The sequence below is a fragment of the Eleutherodactylus coqui genome, chromosome 7, assembly GCF_035609145.1.
Source record: "Eleutherodactylus coqui strain aEleCoq1 chromosome 7, aEleCoq1.hap1, whole genome shotgun sequence".
Taxonomy (NCBI): Eukaryota; Metazoa; Chordata; class Amphibia; order Anura; family Eleutherodactylidae; genus Eleutherodactylus; species Eleutherodactylus coqui.
Genome location: NC_089843.1, coordinates 138,283,602 through 138,304,142, shown reverse-complemented (window position 1 = coordinate 138,304,142; position 20,541 = coordinate 138,283,602).

Below are 20,541 nucleotides of genomic sequence, written 5' to 3'. Positions count from 1 at the left end.
AACAGCAGTGAGTGGCTGGGCCGATCAGGTGACCGCCAAGTACTTAAACTGGCCCCCCCCGGGGCTCGCCTCAGATGCATGCTGGCAGAGGTAAGGGAAAGTGCTGCTGCTTATACAGGGATAGTGTTAGCATAGGATCCTGTCTTCAAGAACCCCAACGGTCCTTCTTAGGGCTACTCCTCATCGTGTGCATTATAGTTGTGGCTGGCTGGGAGCAGTAGTGCACCATTATTTTTTTTTTAAGCATCTCGGGCTGTGCAGGCCATTTTAGCTATGGCGTTCTCAGTCTGCAGTGTATTACGCAGAGTTTAGGGATAGAGCTGCCTATATAGGAAAGGTTTAACAGGACTCCTGATCCTCCGTGCAAGAACCCCAATGGTCCTTCTTAGGGCTACATCTCACCACGTGCATTATAGTTGTGGCTGGCTGGAAGCAGTAGTGCACCAACATTTGTATTACACATCTAGGCCTGTTCCCAGCCTTGCAGTTATATTGTTCTCAGCCCTCAGTGCCTTACAACGAGCTCTCACCGTAAAACTGCACTCTAACATTTCCTAGCCTACTGAAAACAACTTCAGTTATACCGTTCTGTGTGTGCAGTGCATAACACAGAGAGTAGGGGCACAGCAATGTATATAGGGAAAGTTATACAGTCCCCCTGATCCTCTGTACAAGAAACCCAATGGTCCTTCTTAGGGCTACATCTCACCATGTGCATTATAGTTGTGGCTGGCTGGGAGCAGTAGTGCACCAATGTTTGTATTACGCATCTAGGCCTGTTTCCAGCCTTGCAGTTATAGCGTTCTCAGCCCTCGGTGCCGTACAACGAGCTCTCACCATGAAACTGCACTCTAAAATTTCCTAGCCTACTGCAAAGTAGTTCAGTTATACCGTTCTGTGTGTGCTGTGCATAACGCAGAGTTTAGGGACACAGCCACTTCTATAGGGAAAGTTATACAGTCCTGCTCCTCCATATAAGAACTCCAACGCTCCTTCTTAGGGCTACATCTCACCGTGTGCTTTACAGTTGTGGCTGGCTGGGAGCAGTAGTGCACCAATTTTTGTATTACGCATCTAGGCCTGTTCCCAGCCTTTCAGTAATAGCGTTCTCAGTCTGCAGTGCCGTACAACGAGCTCTTACCGTTAAACTGAACTCTAAAATTTCCTAGCCTACTGGAAAGTAGTTCAGTTAGACAGAGGTTTCACCGCTAAACAGTATTCTAATATTTCCTGGGCCACTGCAAACTATTTCAGTTATACCGTTCTATGTCTGCAGTGCATTAGACCGAGGTCTCACCGTGAAACAGTACTCTAATATTTCCTGGGCCACTGCAAATTATTTCAGTTATACCGTTCTATGTCTGCAGTGCATTGGACAGAGGTCCCACTGCTTAACAGTATTCTAATATTTCCTCGGCCACTGCAAACTATTTCAGTTATATCGTTCTATGTCTGCAGTGCATTAGAAAGAGCTCTCACCATGAAACAGTACTCTAATATTTCCTGGGCCACTGCAAAGCCTTTCAGTTATACCGTTCTATGTCTGCAGTGCATTAGACAGAGGTCTCACCACTAAAAGTACTCTAATAGTTCCTGGGCCACTGCAAACTATTTCAGTTATACCATTCTATGTCTGCAGTGCATTACACAGAGGTCTCACCGCTAAAAGTACTCTAATATTTCCTGGGCCTCTGCAAACTATTTCAGGTATATTGTTCTACGTCTGCAGTGCATTAGACAGGTCTCACTGCTAAACAGTACTCTAATATTTCCTGGGCCACTGTAAACTATTTCAGTTATACCGTTCTATGTCTGCAGTGCATAAGGCCTCAGTCACACGGGCGCATCGGCACCCGTACACCCGCGCGCGATGCGCCCGTGTGACTGCAGGAAGGAGACGGACGTACTTAAAGACGACCGTCTCTCTGCAGCGCCGGAGGAAAGAACACATGACCGGCAATGAAGCCGCTCACATATTCTTTCCTCCGGCACTGCAGAGAGACGGCCGTCTTTAGGTACGTCAGTCTGCTGGTGTCAGTCACACGGGCGCATCGGCGCCGGTGTCCGGGTGCCGATGCGCCCGTGTGACTGAGGCCTTAGACAGAGGTCTCACCGCTAAACATTACTCTAATATTTCCTGGGCCACTGCAAACTATTTCAGTTATACCGTTCTATGTCTGCAGTGCATTACACAGAGGTCTCACCGCTAAAAGTACTCTAATATTTCCTGGGCCACTGCAAACTATTTCAGTTATACTGTTCTATGTCTGCAGTGCATTAGACAGAGGTCTCACAGCTAAACATTACTCTAATATTTCCTAGGCCACTGCAAAGTATTTCAGCTGTGCCGCTGTGCAGAGCGTTTCACAATACCCTTTCCTTGGTGGGTTTGAGATAGCCGCAGTTACCAGCACTATCCACTGGCTTAAGAGTCTTCTCCCACTCCATATAGCCTCTCTTATCTACAAGTCTCTGTGAGCGGTAAATTACGCCTAGGTATCAGCGCAAGACAGCGGGTTAATTTTTTTCAAGTCACAGCATAGAGCCTCTGCTATCTACAAGTCTCTGTGTGCGGTGAATTAAGCCACAGTTGTCAGCGCTGTACAGTGGGGTAATTTATCTGGGCCCTGCTCTATTCTTAATCCGCCATGATGAGGAGTAGGGGTAGGGGTCAAGGACATGGGCGCGGACACGGATGCGGGCTTCCAAGTGAGGGTGTGGGCACAGGTCAAGTTCCTGGGCATGGTGAATCACAGCTGGCTGCTGAGGGATTAGGAGAGAGGCAAGTTTCTGGCCTCCCCAGCTTCATATCACAATTTGTGGGGCCGCATGGTAAACCTTTATTACAAACAGAGCAGTGTGAGCAGGTCCTGTCGTGGATGGCAGAAAACGCGTCCAGCAATGTATCGACCACCCAGTGTTCTACGCAGTCCACTACTCCCGGCCTAGGGCCTGCAATTCTGAATCCTCTCGCTGCTCCTCCTTCCTCCCAGCCTCCTCACTCCATGAAAATGACATATTCTGAGCAGGCAGACTCTCAGGAACTGTTCTCGGGTCCCTGCCATGAGTGGGAAAAAATGGCTCCTCTCTCACCTGAGGAGTTTGTCGTGACCGATGACCAACCTTTGGAAAGTTTACGGAGTCTGGGTGATGAGGCTGGCGACTTCCGGCAACTGTCTCAAGAGCTTTTTGTGGATGAAGATGATGAGACACAGTTGTCTGTCAGTGAGGTAGTAGTAAGGGCAGTAAGTCCGAGAGAGGAGCGCACAGAGGATTCGAAGGAAGAGCTGCTGGACGATGAGGTGACTGACCCCACCTGGTTTGCTAAGCCTACCGAGGACAGGGCTTCAGAGGGGGAGGCAAGTGCAGCAGCAGGACAGGTTGGAAGAGGCAGTGGAGTGGCCAGGGGTAGAGGCAGGGCCAGAGCAAAGAATCCCCCAACTGTTTCCCAAAGCATCCGCTCGCAGCAAGCATCCGTGCAGAGGGCTAGGTGTTCAAAGGTATGGATGTTTTTTTAGTGAGAGCATGGACGAGCGATGAACAGTGGTGTGCAACCTGTGTCGCACCAAGATCAGCCGGGGTGCCACCACTACCAGCCTCACCACCACCAGCATGCGCAGGCATATGATGGCCAAGCACCCCACAAGGTGGGACGAAGCCCATTCACCGCCTCCGGGTCACACCACTGCCTCTTCCTCTGTGCCCGAGCCTGCCACACAGATCCAATCCCCCTCCCGGGATGCATGCACGACCGCCTCCCGGCCTGCACCCATACCCTCACCTCCACTGTCCTCCACTCCATCCAGCAATGTCTCTCAGCGCAGCATTTAGCTGTCGCTAACACAAGCATTGGAGCGAAAGCAGAAATACACCACCACCCACCCGCATGCAAAAGCTTTAAACGTGCACATTGCCAAATTAATCAGCCTAGAGATGCTGCCGTAAAGGCTTGTGGAAACTGAGGCTTTCAAAAACATGATGGCAGCAGCAGTCACCAGTCGCCCTACCCCAGCACGTCTCCCGCAACATAAATCGTGCCCTCACCAACGCGGTTACTGGGAAGGTCCAGTTAACAACGGACACGTGGACAAGTACTGATGGGCAGGGCCACTATATCTCCCTGACAGCACATTGGGTGAATTTGGTGGAGGCTGGGACCGAGTCAGAGCCTTGGACAGCTCACGTCCTACCCACACCCAGAATAGCGGGTCCTACCTCGGTGCTGGTATCTGCAGCGTTTTATGCCACCTCCTCCAAACCCTCCCCTTCCTCCTCCTCTGCCAAGTCCACCTCTCAATTTAGAAGTGTGAGCACATTGCCTGCAGTCGGTGGCGCGAGGCAGCACAGCAGTGGGCAAGCGTCAGCAAGCCGTGATGAAACTAATCAGCTTAGGTGACATGACACACATGGCCCCCAAGCTGTTCCAGGGTCTGACAGAGCAGACCGACCTCTGGCTTTTGCCGCTGAGCCTCCAACCGGCATGGTCGTGTGTGACAACGGCCGTAACCTGGTGGCGACTCTGCAGCTCGGTAGCCTCACACACGTGCCATGCCTGGCCCACGTCTTTAATCCGGTGGTTCACTGGTTTCTGAAAAACTACCCCCACTTATCTGAGCTGCTCGGCAAGGTGCGCACATTTCCGCAAGTCCACTGCCGCCCTGAGGACCCTGCAACGTCGGTTTCAGCTACCAGAGCACCAACTGCTGTGCGACGTGCCCACCTGCTGGAATTCTACACTGCACATGTTGGCCAGGCTGTATGAGCAGCATAGAGCAATAGTGGAATACCAGCTGCAACATGGGCGGTGGAGTGGTAGTCAGCCTCCGCAATTCTTTACTGAGGAATGGGCATGGATGGCAGATATCTGCCAGGTCCTCGGAAACTTTGAGGAGTCTACCAAGATGCAAAGCGGCAATGCGGCAATCATTAGCGTTACCATCCCGCTGCTTTGCCTGCTGAGAAGTTTGCTGCTAAGCATAAAGGCCGACACTTTGCGGTTGGAACAGGAGATGGGGGATGACAGTATGTCGCATCATAGCCAGACTGCCCTCATGTCTATATCTCAGCATGTTTTGGAGGAGGAGGAGGAGGAAGGGGAGGAGGAGGAGAAAGAGATAGCTGGCCACACTGCAGAGGCTACCCATGCTGCTTACCTCTCATATTGTTCAGCGTGTATGGGCTGAAGAGGAGGAGGAGGATCCTGAAAGTCATCTTCTTAGTGAGGACAGCAATGTGTTGCGTACTGGGACCCTGGCACACATGGCTGACTTCATGTTAGGATGCCTTTCCTGTGACCTCACGTTAGACGCATTCTGACCAACACAGATTACTAGGTGTACACCCTTCTCGACCCACGGTATAAGGAGAACCTTTCCACTCTCATTCCCGAAGAGGAAAGGGGTACGAGAGTGATGCAATACCACAGGGCCCTGGTGGAAAAAGTGATGCTAAACTTCCCATCTGACAGCGCTAGTGGCAGAAGATGCAGTTCCGAGGGCCAAGTAGCAGGGGAGGAGCGGGGATCAGGCAGCATGTCCAGCGCAGGCAGGGGAACACTCTTCAAGGCCTTTGCCAGCTTTATGGCTCCCCAGCAAGACTGTATAACCACTCCCCAGTCAAGGCTGAGTCGGAGGGAGCACTGTAAAAAGATGGTGAGGGACTATGTAGCCGATCTTACCACCGTCCTTCGTGATGCCTCTGCTCCATACAACTATTGGGTGTCAAAGCTGGACACGTGGCACGAACTTGCGCTGTACGACCTGGAGGTGCTGGCCTGCCCTGCCGCTAGCGTCTTGTCAGAGAGGGTGTTTAGTGGAGCTGAGGGAATCATCATGGATAAGCGTACCCGCCTGTCAACTGCCAGTGCCGACATGCTTACACTCATAAAGATGAACAAAGGCTGGATTTTCCCAGACTTCTCTTCTCCACCTGCGGAAAGCAGCAGAACCTAATGATTCTTTTTGCTGCAAGAGGGGGGATTAGCTTTGTCAATCACTCTCGGATATTATTACTCCTCCTCCTCCTAAAACAGCATGTCATCACGCTGAACTGACAATTTTTCTGCGGCCCAAAAGGCTCTGTTTAAAAGTGTTTTACAATTTTTCAAAGTTTCAAAAGTGTTGATACTTTAACAGAAACCAATTTTTTTCACAGGGCTGCCTCCAGGCTCTGTTACAAATTAAGCAAAAGCGAGCTGTATCTTTAAAAAATGTTTATGGGTTTCACCTGCCCTCTCGGTTGAGCAATTTTTCAGGGGTACACTTGTACTCTTGGTACACCAATTTTTCAGGCCCTTGCCTATACTGTTATCTAACTAATTTTTTCGGCCTTCGCCTACACTCTTGGTAACCACATTTTTTCAGATGTTTGCCTATACTCTTGGTACACCTATGTTTCAGGGGGTCACCTACACTCTTGCTACAGAAATGTTACAGGGGTTCGCCTATACTCTTGCTACAGAAATGTTACTGGGGTCTGCCTATACTTTTTTTACAGATATGTTACTGGGGTCCGCCTATATTCTTGCTACAAAAAATGTTACTGGGGTTTGCCTATACTCTTGCTACATAAATGTTATTGGGGTGTGCCTATATCCTCGCTACAGACATGTTACAGGGGTCCACCTATACTCTTGCTACATAAATGGTATTGGGGTCTGCCTATACTCTTGCTACAGAAATGTTACTGGGGTCCACCTATACACCTGCTACTAAAAGGTTTGAGGGGTCCGTCTATACTCTTGCTACATAAATGTTACCGGGGTCCGCCTATACTCTTGCTACAGACATGTTACAGGGGTCCACCTATAGTCTTGCTACAGAAATGTTACAGGGGTCCGCCTATACTCTTGCTACATAAATGTTATTGGGGTCTGCCTATACACTTGCTACTAAAAGGTTTGAGGGGTTCGCCTATACTCTTGCTACAGAAATGTTACAGGGGTCCGCCTATACTGTGGGTGCACAAAGGTTTCCCATTGCGGTGTTCAGCTGCCTGACACATACACAGAATGACGTGTGTGGGGACACATGGATTTCCCATAGCTATTTAACTCATAGCACCTTGGGTCACACAAAGTGGAGGCTGTAACCCAGGGCCCGCTCACATACTTCCTACACAGAGTATTGCGGGTCCTAACTTGGTCATAGTTTCTCGGCCTTATTATGCCACCTACTCCTCCTGCTTGGGGTCTGGGGATCAGCGGTGGGCAACATGTATTTTCTCTCGTGTTACCACAGTTGTCTGAGACACTGGTTTGAGCCAAAAAAAGGAGCATTACTGCATTAATGAGATGTTCACTGCTGCACTAGCATCCGAGTCCGCTTGAGGCCCACGATTACTGAGGGTGTGGGCAGAGGCTAAGGTCCTGGGGGGAAAGAATCATCTGCGCTAGGTATGGCCTGTGGAACTTCTTTGTGGTTCATTAAGTCTTTGGAGCGATGAAAATGCCTTGTTTGGGCGCTCTGATTTCTTTTAGTGTAATACCGTCTTTATGTTTCGTGGGCTTGCCTATGCTGTGGATGCACAAAGACTTCCCATTACGTTGCTTTACATTTCTGGCATAAATACACTGACTGATTGGGCTAGGGTGCAGATGGCTTTCCCATTGCAGTGCTTTACTTATCTGACACAAATACACTAAATGACTAGGGCAGAAGTGTGGGCCGAGGTCCTAGGCGGGGTGAAACTCTGTCATATTTGGACACTCTTTTCTCCATGTTTAATACTGTCTTCGGGTTTCATGGGCTCGCCTATGCCGTGGGTGCACAAAGGCTTTCCCATTGCATTTTTCAGCTATCTGACACATACAAAGAATAAATTGGGCAGAAATGTGGGCCGAGGTCCTGAGCGTGGTGAAACTCTGCTATGTTTGGGCACTCTCTTTTCTTCCTGTTTAATTTGACCCTGGGTTCCAGGGGCTCTCCTATACTGTGGGTACACAAAGGCTTCCCCATTACATTGTTTAGCTATCTGACACATGCAAAGAATGAATTGAGCAGAAATGTGGGCCAAAGCGGCGGTCCTTCGTGGGGTGAAACTCTGCCATGTTTGGGCACTCGGATTTCTTCATGTGTAATACTTTCCTTGGGTTCCAGGGGCTCGCCTATGCTGTGGGTGCACACAGACTTCCCATTGCATTGTTTTACCTGTCTGGCACAAATACACTGACTGACTAGGGCAGAAATGTGGGCCGAGGCCCTTTCGGGGTTAAACTCTGCCATGTTTGGGCACTCTGATTTTCTCATGTGTAATACCATGTTTGAGTTGCTTGAGCTCGCCTATGCTATGCTGTGGGAGCACAAAGACTTCCCATTGCGGTGTTTTACCTGTCCGGCACAAATACACTGACTGACTAGGGTAGAAATGTGGGCCAAGGCCCTTGGCGAGATGAAACTCTGCCATGTTTGGGTACTTTGTTTTCCTCATGTGTAATACCATCCTTCAGTTCCTTGGGCTTGCCTATGCTGTGGGTGCACAAAGACTTGCCATGGCGGTGTTTTACCTGTCTTGCACAAATACATTGACTGACTAGGGTAAAAATGTTGGCCGAGACCCTTGGCGGGGTGACACTCTGCCATGTTTGGGTACTCTGTTTTCCTCATGTGTAATACCATCCTTCACTTCCTTGGGCTTGCCTATGCTGTGGGTGCACAAAGACTTCCCATTGCAGTGTTTTACATGTCTTTCACAAATACACTGACTGACTAGGGCAGAAATGTGGGCCGAGGTCAAGGTCCTTGGCGGGGTGAAACTCTGCCATATTTGGGAACTCTGATTTCTTCCTGTGTAATACCATCTTTGTGCACCGACAGCATAGACGAGCCCAAGGAACTCAAAGACTTCCCATTGCGGTGTTGAGCTATCTGAGATCTACACAGAATGAATTGTGTGGGGACACATGGACTTCCCATTGCTATGTAACTTGCGGCACCTTGGGTCACACAAGGTGGAGGCTGGCTCCTCTCCTTGGCTTTGTGTGATGTAGAAGCAGGTCAATGTCTTGGGAGATAGCTTTTTCACCCTTCTGGGCATGGTGTAAGGAGCTGGCAGCCTTCAGGAGTAGAAGAGAGGTATTTTGAGCTGATTTTCTTGTCGCTTTTTAAGTTGCTGGACAGGATAGCAGAAGAGCTGTGTTAACATACGTACATGCAGCTCTCCTTCCGGGCCATGCCCCCAAGTTGCCCTTTTTTGAACCCCCCTCAAGCGTTGTAACATCTTTCCTGAGCACCAGTGTCCAGAATTGTACACAGTATTCCATGTGAGGCCTGACAAGTGCCTTGTATAGTGGAAGAATTATGTTCTCATCCCTCGCCCCTATGCCTCTTTTAAGCACCCCAAGACTTTATTTGCTTTTGCAGCAGCTGACTGGCATTGATTGCTGCAATTAAGTCTACAGTCCACTAGTACCCCCAGGTCTTTTTCCATATAACTTTTCCCTATTAGTACCCCATTTAGTATATATTAGTGGCTCCCGTTTCTCCTGCCCATGTGCATAAACGTACATTTATAAATATTGAACTTCATTTGCCATTTTTCTATCCAAGCCCCAAGCGTATCTAGGTCCTTTTGTAGCCGCATATTGTCCTCCGTTGTATTAATTGTTTTGTATAATTTTGTATCATCTGCAAATATTGATATTTTACTGTGCAGTCCATCCTTCAGGTCATTGATAAATATGTTGAACAGAATGTGGCCTAATACTGAAGCCTGTGGCACCCCACCTGCAACTAGTGGCCCAATCAGAGTATGAACTATTTATTACTACACTCTGCTTTCTATCTCTGAGCCAGCTCCTTACCCAGATATACACGTTTTCGCACAGTCTGAACTGCGTCATTTTATTTATCAACCTATTTTGTGGTGCGGTTTCAAATGCTTTAGAAAAATCCATATATATGAGATCAATAGACTCTCCTTGGTCCAGCCAAGAACGTACTTTATCGTAGAAGGTGATCAAATTGGTCTGACATGATTGACCCTTCATGAACCTGTGCTGATGAGAAGAGATGCTGTTGTTTTCCTTGAAGTATTCTAAGATGGTATCTCTCAGAAACCTCTCGAATATTTTTCCAATTATTGAAGTAACCTGTAGTTACCAAGCTCTCTTTTAGACCCCTTTTTGTATATTGGAACCACATTGGTCAATCCAGCAGTACAAGCCCGGTCTCAATAGTGTCCATAGTTATAAGAAATAGGGGTCTAGCTATCATGTAACTTAGTTCCCTTAGAACCCTTGGGTATATTTCATCCGGGCCCAGCGATTTATCAATTTTGATATTCTTTAACTGGTTCAGCACTTTCTCCTGTGTTAGGCATGCAATATTTAGTGGGGGCTCGTTTTATTCCCCTGTATCTCATGTGGCATTTCATTTTCATTCGTGAATACACTAGAACAAAAACTATTTAATAGATTTGCCTTCCCCCTATCGTCTACTATGATTTCTGCTGCATTATTTATTAGCGGGCCAGTGCTTTCAGTGCAAATCTTTGTACTGTTTATATAATTGAAAAATAGTTTAGGATTATTTTTGCTTTCTTTGGCAATCAGTCTCTCTGCTTCCTCCTTAGCAATTTTGATCTTTTCTTTACATGATTTGCTTTTTTTCCCTATATGATTCTAGTGTTTCTTCACTGCCTCCATGTTTAAGTAGCTTAAATGCTTTCTTTTTTTCGTTTATTGCCCCCTTACAGTTTTGTCAAGCCACATTGGTTTCCTTCTACTTGTAGTTCTTTTGTTTTTAAGGGGTTTGAGCAGCTCACATGAGGTCATTAGGATGTTTTTAAACTTCTCCAATTTGTCTTCTGTACTGTTATTTATGAGGACACTATCCTAATTAATTTTACCTATAGCAGTTCTGAGCTGATCAAATTTTGCTTTACTAAAGTTTAGTTTTTTTGTCACTCCATCAAAAGGCTTCTTGTTAAATGACAGCTGGAAGTTAATTATATTGTGGTCACTATTTCCCAAGTGTCCCTGCACCTTCCCATGATTCTGTCTGGTTTGTTAGTTAATAATAAGTGCAGAGTGACCCTCCCTCTAGTCGGCTCCCGCACAAGTTAGGTAAGGTAATTATCTTTGAGTGTTCTCAAGAACTTATCACGCTTGTGAGATTTGCAGGTTTCGTCTTCCCATATTATATCCGGATAATTAAAGCCCCACATTATAATTAATTCATTGCGGTTTGATACCTCTTCTATTTGCCTCTGCTACATGAGAGCTCTAGCTCCATATTTTCATATTGACATGTTTTTCATTTGGTGGTAGTAGAAGGAAATAGCATGCTGGGAGCAGAAGAAGAAGAAGAGCAGCAGTATCATCACCACCACCAGCAACAACAGCACCTTGGGTGCACAGCATGGTGTTTGATAAAACTCTATCCACGGTCATATGTAATTAAGAATTGTCAGTGTGCTAACAATTCAATGTAATCTGCCATACGGGTGTAGAAGTCAGGTGAAATCTATGCCCGGTTCATTTTCATAGACATCAGGTGTTCCACATTGTCTGTAGACAGGCGGATGCACTGTCAGTTACCACACCCTCTGCTGTACTGAACATACTTTCTGATAGCACACAAGCAGCAGGGCAGGTAAGCACCTATAAGGCATGTTGTGCAAGTTCAGGCCACTTATCCACATGGGTGCTGACATACTCTTGGACTATTATAGATAAGTGCTGCTTGTGATTGTTAGTTCTACCCTGTACTGTTGCTGCAAGCTCCAATGGACTGAAAATCTATGCCACACTTCTGCTGGTGCTGCAGTGGATCTTTCTTGCTTATCCACCATAAACCACAGAACAGCGATTCACTGCAGATGCATCTAAAAAGCCATGGGGGAAATGCTCTGCTCAAGCTGCTTAACAATCTGTCCTGATACTGATTTATTTTGAAGTCTCTCTCCACTGCTGGAATTAGATTTTTTTTGTTGCGGATATCTGTGCTGATGTGATGGGAGTTGAAACATGATACGAAGAGGTGGAGGAATGAATGAGGAGGAGGAAGGGGTTTAGGAGGGGACAGATACAGATGAATGTCTCACAAGTCTTAGTGGTATCATGCAACATGCATGCCACTTTTGGCTTCATGCCCCACCTGTAGAACATTGACCCAGTGTGCTGTTAAGAACATGTAATCCCTTACCATGCTTGCTGGACCATATGTCCATAGTCAGATGCTTTTCACCGCTGACAGCATTCTGGAACCCCGAGGACATGTTATCACTTACATTGTGAAGCAAGGCAGTGGCAGCTTTTCTGGCAAAGAAATGGTGGCTGGGCACCTGATTCAGTGGGTTAGAACAGAGCATCATGTTGCAGATGCCCTCTGTGTCCACAAGTCTAAAGGGCAGCATTTCCATTTCAAGCAGCTGTGCAATGCTTGCGTTCAAGCTCTGTGCTTGTGGATAATTGGGGTGGTATTTTATTTTCATTCCCATGGCTGGGGGATACAGAACTGGCTGCTGACCTGGGACATGCTGGAATATGGGATAGATGCCAATGTTGGTGAAGGTAGTGGTAATCATGCTGGCATAATGCCTGCTCTCACTTTTCAACTCCTGGATCTAAAGCCTGAAGCATGATCGTCAATTACCGAGGAGAGGCCTGACGTATGTATGCTACTGCCCCCCACATAAAATTTCTTCCTTGTGCTCAGAGGCTACTGCATGAACAGGGAGTGAGATGGGTGAAGGGAAAGCTACAACAGTGGAAGAGGGAGAAAAAACAAGCAGACTCTTTCCCATCTGGTCATGTGGTTGCTCATGTGGCTGCTCATACAGGTTGGGTTGAGGTTGTTTATTTTTTTACCACATTTTAAATGATTACCATAGATCTTACAAATAACCAATTTTCTTTCATCCCTTGTGGTTTCAAAGAATGCCCAAGCTGCAAAAGTCTGTGAGCATATCTAGCTGTGGCCTTGTTGGTGCTGCTATGACTACTAGCAGCTGATAGTGATGGTATGACCCTTATGTTTCTTTGAGACACCCTACATCCTGTCTTAGCAAGGTTCTGACCCACAATGTTTGCTCTTCCTCTCCCCACTGAGCGCTGCTGTAATGACTCTCCTTGCCTGTCCATGTTAAGTCAAGTACCTCATCATCTTGCACCCCCTCTTCCTCTTCGCCATTCTTCACCTCCTGGGTGTACTCTGTTACAGTGAGCACTGGGAACTGGCAACTCAGTTTCCACATACCACTGAATACACATTGCCTGTGGAGGGCTGACTGCTCACACTGATCCACCTTCATCTCCCTCTTCAGAGGAAAAAATGGCTGTTGATCAGTTATTATCTTGATCTTTTTTATGATCAAACAGGTCCTCAGACTGGTGTATGTGGCCTGCTTTAGAGTATGTGTGGGATTTGGTGCGGGTGAAGTAGAAGTAGAGGATGGGATTCTCATGGACGATTAGGGCAGACTGACTGTTTTGTGCCTTCGACTGGCAGGAAGAGGAGGTGGTGGTAGTTGAGGCATGCTGTGTCATCCAATCTACAACCTGTTCTGCTTGCTGCAGATGTAACGCATGGGCATTATCACTTCTAAGAAATGACAGCGGACTTGCCTCGCCTCCTGCAGAATGTGGAGCTGTTGCTTCAATGGGAGCCACTTGAAGTGCCAACTTGCATCATTCTCTACCACCCCCACCACCGCTGATACTAACACATCCCCTGCCCCTTGCATTCTTCATTCTTTTTTTCATTTAATTTAGTTATTTTGTTTCTTTTCATAGTTTAGTTTTATGTAACTTTTCAGCTAAGTTTGTAATTTGCAGAAACTCACAGGTAGCTGCACAAGGTTAATTTCATGATGGCTTGATATCACTCTCCCCAATGTGCTATTTTCCCCGCTGACGTAGGGCATTTTGTATCAAAAATGTATTTAATCACTTTGGGGAAGTAGCAATCCTCCACCACAGCTATCAACCGTGGCATAGTATCACAGAGTGTTCCCCATTGTTTTAAATGTGAAACTTCACATCACATTTGTGTGCACCTAGCATGCAGTGCAATGCTTTGCCGGTCCCACTGAAAACAATGGGCGATGTGAGGGCACACTCAAATATAGGACAAACCATGATTTCTTTCTTGTGATGCAGGAAAACATCACTCATGTGTATGTCCCCATTCAAAATAATGAGATTCATATTCGTGCAAGATTTGTGTATTTCGCAATGCACAAATCTCGTGCGAGGTTCTCAGCCATGTGAAACCAGTCCGAGGCATGCTAATAATTTGCAGTGGCTGGACTCATGACTTTGAACAACATCTGTGGCTGGTTGCTTGCACTGTCTTTTTCTGTTTCCCTATTCGGTCTTCTATTTGTTTTATGTTCACAAAAAACACCACCGACTAACTATTCCACAATCGCAATGGCATGATATAGTGTATTAGTGTTTATTAGTGTGTATAGACTTTTGAGGTATTGTTGCAATGGGATAGCAGACAAGATTATTTCATTTGGGTCAAACTTGTTATGTCTTTTATTATACTGTCAAATGTTAAAGTAACTTTGTGTTCATACAAACTTTGTGTAATTGAAGTTGTATAATCTCTTTTGAAATGTGAAACAACATCTTCAAGACTAGATATTGGTTGTTTCTTTATTTTTGCTGTTTCATCCCAGCCTTCCAGATGCCATACATTTCATAATATCTGCTGTATGAGAACTTGCTTTTGCTGGGAAATTGTATTTTATAATGCCACCATAAAATGAACTAAAAAACCTTTAAAAAAGTATTAAGTTTAGTGCAATGAAACAAAAATGCAATTGTGTCATTTTTTTGTGGGTTAGGGAGTTCACCGAGCAGTAGAAATGACATGTGTACTTTATTTCATGCTTCAGTATGATTACAGACTGTAATTTACAGTGGTACCAAATTAAAATTGTACTTTTATATTATATTACTTTTAAAAAGTAAAGAATCTTTAAAAAGTTGTTTTCCTTTTGTCAGGACAGGGTCCGGGATAATGGAAGTCCCTGAGAAAACCTCCAACCCCTGTCCCTGCCTACTTGCCCCCCTGGGCTAACCCCCAGGGCGACAACTGGGCGGCGCTCCCTACACTCACTAGGGAAGCGGGACATGGGAAAGACAAACAGACACAGGAGACAAACAAACAATAGAATGGTCAGACAATCCGGGTCGGCAACAGGGAGGGTACGCAGTACAGAGGGGTCAGGCAAAAACGAAGTCAAGTCCAAAAGCAGAAGTCAGAAAGTCGGGGTCACAACAGGAGTCAAAACAATACGCGGGTGCAGCTGGAAGACCAAACTAACACTGGCAGTGCTGGAAGGAAACAGAGGCATTTAAATGCTGTCAGAACTCCCGCCCCAGCAGCTGATTGGGGCGGAGAGCCTGACAGCAGCAGGACCCAATCAAGGAGATGCTGGGAACACCGCCCCCAGCCTTGCTGAGCAGATGGATGCCAAGGAAGCACGCCTGGTAGTCATGGAGATGGGGACGCGCGTCCCTAGCAACCCGGCGGCGACCAGGGTTACAGCGGCCAGGGGAGATCACTAGAACCAGGGCTCCCCTGCGCCGCACTTCTGCAACCCGGGTGGTAGGACTGGCAGTGCGGGCATAGCGGCCCCGGGAGTTGCCGGCTCTGACACCTGTGTTGTATAATAAGAGCAATAACCTTTTTTATATCTTTGTCGACTGGCCTGTGATAGTGCTTGTTTTTTGTGGGACAAACTGTAGCTATTATTAGTACCATTTTGGGGCATATGCTTTTTTTCTCTGGATTTATTATTTTTTGGTAGATAACCCTCACCTCTCCCCACTATCCCAAGTTTGGCATTCAGGTGTTCTAAATGGTGTTCACCATGCGGGATAAATAATGTGATATTCTAATACTTAAGACTTTTACAGATTCAACAATGCAACAATCCCAACTATTTATTTATTTATTAATATAAAAAATGGAAAAGGTTTTTCTTAACTTTAAATATTTGCTATATATATTTTTTCAATTTTTAAATGTTTTAGTCGCCATAAGGGCTTATTCACACAGGTGTATATCTAAGTATGTATACGCTGCCCGTCTGATGCATTGGTTTACAATTCATCGGTGAACAGGGGTATATCTCCACAGCATAAAAAGTTGGGTGCTTCTACGTTGGTGGCAGCAGCTGCATGGACTCCTATGGGAGCCAATGACAGCTGCAGGAGAAGAGAGGTGGGAGGGAGTTCAGAAGCGTGACTACTAATCTCTGTCCCTTTTCTCTTCCCTTCTCCGCCCCTTTCCACTGTTTGCAATGGGAGGGGCGGCCCCCCTCCCACCCTTCCCATTGCAAACAGTGGCAAGGGGTGGATAGGGGTGGGAACTCAGCACACTAGCTCCCGCCCTGTCCTGCCTCCTCCACTTGCAGAGAGCCAGCGAGGGGAAGGGAAGGGGAAGACAGCTTAGCTCTGCCAAGCTGTCATCCCCTGCCCGACGGCATATATGCCGCCCTGTGAATCACACGGTAGCGTATATCGAGCAGCCATTTTTATGGCCGGGACGATATATGCTCGTGTGAATAAGCCTCAAGGACCATTAAATTACGATCTTTTACAGGCTGAACTAAACGGAAATTGTCTCTCTTCAGCCTAACATACTAGGTTACTATGTTTGCACTAGAGTTATTCAACTGCAATTGCAACCCTGTGGCAAGGCTTAATAGGCATAGCAGATCTGTGAGCTTTCACTAGGCACTCACTTCAATTGCGCCCATTGCAGGCAATGGTCAGCTGTCAGAAACACCAAGTTCACTCCTTATACCATTTGCAATCACATGATGTCTATTTACATGATGTGGTCAGAAAAAGGTAAAATTGCTGGTCCATATATATATATATATATATATATATATATATATATAGTGCTAGAAATAGGCTCAAAATTTGACATATGCAATTAGTTTATGGGTTTATTTATTTTTATTTCCTACTTGTCAAGCATCCTTGACAAACTAATGCTACAATTTCAGTAGAGAAACACATTTACCTAACAAGGCATAAGCAATGTAGGAGTTTAAAACTAATCTTATATAGAAAGCTCTTTAATAACAGGATAGATGTAAGATACATGTTTTTTAATCCCCATTCAGATTCCTGTTGTATTTATTAGCATCTTTTCTGAAGCTTGTTATTTTCTGTGTAATGCCTAGATTCAAACATTCTGGTATCATAAGCAGAAAAGCAAGCTCATTTTTCATTACTATAAAAGTAAATGCAAATGTCTTGGAATATTTATTAAAAGTCAAAGCTAGTTTCACACCTCCATGCCACAAATGACAGCACATACAGTATTTTGCCAAAGTAACTCCAACTTTGTGTTTACTGAAGCCAAAACTACAAATAATTACTTAGAAGCAGTCTTACTACTTTAACCCCAGGTTTTAATAAAAATTTAAGGATTGATTGAGGACAAAGACATATTTAAATATTAATAGAAATGTAAAATTTTCATATTATGGTATATTGGTTTAAAAGAGATTCAAATGCCTGCACTAACTGGTCATATGCCTTCATAGCCCTAGACAAAATGGGTTTTAGAGGATTCTCTTTCAAAGCCATCTCTGCATTATATTCAAACCCTTTAGCCTGAGTATTTACAAATGGGACCTTTTTAGATTAATTTAATATCACGAACTGCACCAGATGAGGATGCCCACTGTCTCAACTGATCTTTATACTATCATTGGGACAATTAGCTAAAGCTCTTAGGGAAAATACTCTAACTAAAGGTATTCTGATTGGAGACCGCACTTACTTAATATTGATATATGTAGATGACATCATCTTGACATTAACAGATCTTATACCCTCCCTAGATACTGCATTAAAAGCCATCAGAGAGTTTGAACAGAACTTGTACTGCAAATTAAACAAGCAAAATCCCAAATTTTACATATGAATATACACAGTGACTTATTACACTATTTACAAAATAAATATCCATTTGATAGGGAACATGAAGGCATTAAATATCTGCGTATAACAATAATCGCCTTACATAAAACTCTCTACCAATGTAATTTTGAACTTATGCTAAAGGCACTGCAGGACAAATTTAAAAAAACAAAGTAATTTGAGATTTCATGGTTGGGAAGATTGACTACTTTTAAAATGCTTCTGTTACCAAAACTATTATATTTATTTTATAATCTACCTGTTGAGCTACGCACACATTTCTTTAATGCCATGAGTCACTTTGTTTGGGCGCAGCAAAAACCATGCACAGCTAGCGCAATACTTACAAATAACAGAGGGTCAGGAGGTTTTGGCCTCCCAGATATTTATGATTATTATATGGCTGCACATTTCCCAACTATCTCCATTTTGGAGTTCTGAAATACAGAAAGATTGGATCCTTATAGAGAATCACTTAGCATCTCTGGTCTCAATTAAATCCTTATTTGTAACTCCTTTGTGAAATTTACCTCTCCCTTCTTGCTTTTTCCTGCTGACACACACATCATTAAATGCCTATATACAATTTTTATTATCATGTAAAACCTCAAAGAGTTCTCCCAAGGGACCATTTGCCCCTGGATGTGCTCTAACATGCTATTCTAAACTTGAATATCTCTAGGTGGGTTTCACTAGGTATCCCCACAATTGCTCCAATTTTTGCATGGAGACTCTCTTGTACCATTTGAGGAGTTATCGTACTGTTATCAACTCATTGTAGGAGACTACAACTAATACCTACAAATATAACATTTCTGTGACATTTATAAACCCTACATGTTTTGGGGCAACCTGAACATATTTAAGACATGTTCAAAAGGGATGAAAGGGCTAAAGCCTATATACACCTTAAAACATGATCATGCAAATTTCTAAATAACTTAACAACTGAGGAAATAAGATAAGGAGTTGGCTCAATAATTTAGTGATAAAGAGTATAAGCAAACTTTTCACTTGATACATAAAATGTAGCTCACATGTGGAAACTATAATGACAATTATATTATGTTGGTAATGCACACCAGTTTGCTTGGTCCAAATGTACCCCAACTGTGAAGGTGATTGCTGGAAGGGTTGTGACAATAGGGGAACTCTGCTATATGTATTATGGATCTGCCCACTCCTTCTACAATACTGGGACTTGGTTATTTATTTAATATTCCCTTCCCTTGGTCACAGAGTCTCAAAACCCTATCTTTAGCATTGCTGAATATTGGCTTATGTACTATTCCATTAAAATGTTCTAGATATTTTGTCTCCATGTATGTGTAAAGCTTTCCAATTAGTGTGTGGTAGAATTTTCATACCCTAAAGAAAACCAGCAGGTTTTAATTGTTACCCTTCCAAAGCTGGGGAAAAACCCAGATTGTCTCTGAAATTTTCCAGCTCATTTCATTACTAAACACTGATATAAAAATATATACTAAAATATTAGCCTTCAGACTTGAAGCAGATCAACTGGTATTTGTAAAGGGCTGCCAAGCAGCTGATAAGACCAGAAGGGTTTTAAATTTAGCATACTATATTGACTTTGTGTAAAAACTCACAGTTCTTCTTGCATTGGATGCTAAGAATGTATTTGACCAAATTACAAGTTCATTATATGCCTTCTTGGTCTTAGACAAAAGGGGCCTATTTTTAAAGCTATTTCCACATTGTGCTCAAATCCTTCAGCTCGGGTGTTTACAAATGGTGCTATATCGGATGACTTTAATATTACTAATGGTACTCGATAGAGCTGTCTATCATCTCCTTTAATTTTTATATTTTCGTTAGAAAAAAATGTCTGAAGCCCTAAGGGTGCATTCACACGAACGTATATCGGCTCGGGTTTTACGCCAAGCCGATATACGTTGTCCTCGGGTGCAGGGGGGGGAGGATGGAAGAGCCAGGGCCAGGAACTGTGCTCCCGCCCCCTCTCTGCCTCCTCTCCGCCCCTCTGCACTATTTGCAATGGGGAGAGGCGGGATGGGGGTGGGGCTAATTCCCGGACTTTAGCCCCGCCCACGTCCCGCCTCCTCTCATTGCAAATAGTGCAGAGGGGCGGAGAGGAGGCAGAGAGGGGGCGGGAGCACAGTTCCTGGCCCTGGCTCTTCCATCCTCCCCCCTGCACCCGAGGACAACGTATATCGGCTCGGCGTAAAACCCGAGCCGATATACGTTCGTGTGAATGCACCCTTAGAGAGAATACTTTAATTTTGGGAATTTTGGGAATACAAATTGGTGATGAAACACATTTAATTTCCTTATAAACAGATGATATAATGTTAACATTAGCAGACCCGATATTCTCATTAGATAAAGCACTGGAGGTAATTAAAGACAGAATTTTTAATATAAGATAAATACACAAAAATCCCAGATTTTGCCATAGTAGATTCCAAAGATCTATTATATTATTTAAAAAGTAGGTATTTATTTGATTGTAAACAGGAGGATATTTGATATCTGGGCATGACAATAACTTCTTCAAATGGAAATCTTTATAAATAAGTTTTTTAACTCAAAGTTGCTACAATAAGAATCTCAATGCTATCAAAATTTGAGATATCCTGGTTAGGAAGAATAGCAACTTTTAAAATGCT